General features: G+C 53.6%; 1 non-coding gene across 1 annotated transcript; it reads right to left on the reverse strand.

Annotated features, from left to right (window-relative positions):
• Positions 1-1,492: 1,492 nt before the first annotated feature.
• Positions 1,493-1,619, reverse strand: LOC116904733. Its single transcript, XR_004388423.1, has one exon. It is a non-coding gene; the product is annotated as a small nucleolar RNA SNORA17 (small nucleolar RNA).
• Between the last annotated feature and the right edge of the window lie 328 nt (positions 1,620-1,947).

Consider the following 1,947-nt stretch of genomic DNA (forward strand, 5'->3'; position numbering starts at 1 on the left):
ACTCTATCAATCCTGGAACCTCACTGAGACTACTCTCCTGTTGTTGTCCAGTGTCATGGAGATCTTCTAGGAATGGATGTGTAGGACTGGCCACTTCATGCACTCCAGCAGTTCATCTATGGGGTAGATGTTGGAGGGGACCAATTCAAAACCCTAGCTCTGGGCCTGAGAGGGATCTGAGTTAGTCAGCCCACAAGCTCTTCTGCACCCACACCACTGGGGCAAGCTCTCCTACCCTGCCCTGACTGGCCTATCTAATGCCACGGGCTTCCACTCTCCTGCCCTCAGGGTTGGCTCACCCACAACGCCCACAACTAGGGCCAGCTTTACCCTGCTGCCCAGGCAAGGTACAATGCCTGTCCTCCTGAGCAAGCACTGCTGGTGAGGGGCAGGGCCAGCTCTCCTGCTCTCACAACCTAAGGGTGTGCTCTCCCACCTGCTGTAGATGGCAAGGTGTGGGAAGGGTAGGAGGTTATCTCACCCTTATCCATGCCAGTAGATGGAAGATGAGTGGTGGGACCTGCTCTCCATGCTCACACCCTCAGGGCCAGCTCATCCACAACTGCCACAACCAAGGCCAGCTCTGTTGCACTTTCTGAGTGATTTGCAGGATGCTCTCCCAAGTACTGTAACTGGTTAGGGGTGGGGTCACTTCTCGTATTCAAGCCAAGCCTCCAGGGCTAGCTATCCAACGATGCCTAGTTAAGAGAGGGGGGCTAATTCGGCACAGCCCCCAGATATCAAAATGTCTGCAGGACTTGCACTAACAGATCCCTGCTGTTGCAGAGCCATGGACCCAGATGTGGATCCTGGTGGACGCACAAATCATACCCCACCCCACTATGGTCCAGCACACACATCAAGCTCCTCACTAACCTGGAGTCTCCAGTTCTGCCTCTCTTCACTGTGCCCACACCCTTCTATTTCTCTCTCTCTCTCTCTCTCTCTCTCCCTCTCTCTCTCTCTCTCTCACTCTCTCTCTCTCTCTCTCTCTCTCTCTTCCATTTCCCCACCACTTACTCTCTCCTCTTAGTGGCACCCAGGGTCTCTGAGTGTCTGGGGTCGTCTTAGGACTGCTCTCAGCTTGCCCAGCTTGTGCATTACGGCACTGGGCAGGGGTCATCTTTGGCATGGTATGTCCACCTCTCAGGCCTGTATGGTCCCAGACTGGTGGTCCTCTCAGGCTAGCTCCCATCTGGGCCCCCTGGCGTTGGTCTGGGGTCATCTCAGGCTAGCTCCCATCTGGGCCCCCTGTCATTGGTCTGGAGTCATCTCAGGCTAGCTCCTTGACCAGGCCACCCCCATGGCCCCATGCAGTGTGGGGAATACTGGAGGAGCATTACAGTGTAGAGAGGAGTGGGGGACATCTGTCCTGGCTCACTCCTGCCAGGGGCCTTCAGCCCCAGGCGAGGTTCTTCTAGCCTCCCACTTGCTCCCTGTCCTGGGAGCCTGTCTGGGCCTGCATAGTGCCACTCTGCTGGTCACCTCAGGTACTGTGACTTTTGTCAGGGATGCTCACAGGTCAGAGCACTGAGGGTAGACATGGCCTCTCAGTTCTCTGCCATCTACCGATGCACGTGTGACACCGCAGCCACACCTGCAGTGCCTCTAGGGACAAGCTCAGCTAACTTTTTGGTCAAAAGGGAGCCGTGAGAATTTTTCAGTTAGTGCCAAGAGCATCTTAGTGAAAACAGGATAGCCTAAAGAACTGTATAAAAATAAACGTTAAACCCTTAATTTCTTCTACGTTTACTACAGAGATTCTACCACACCCACTGGCAAGTACAGAGGGGCCTCTAAAAATCTGGCAAAAGATGGCTAATCTCTTCCACCAAAATGTAAACATTCTTATATATTTGGTTGTGAGCCTAGCCTTTAACGGCTGAGCCATCTCTCCAGCCCCAAAATGTAAACATTCTTAAAATGGACTCACTGCCGCAGGGATTT

This window comes from Rattus rattus, chromosome 6 (genome assembly GCF_011064425.1).
Source record: "Rattus rattus isolate New Zealand chromosome 6, Rrattus_CSIRO_v1, whole genome shotgun sequence".
NCBI lineage: Eukaryota > Metazoa > Chordata > Mammalia > Rodentia > Muridae > Rattus > Rattus rattus.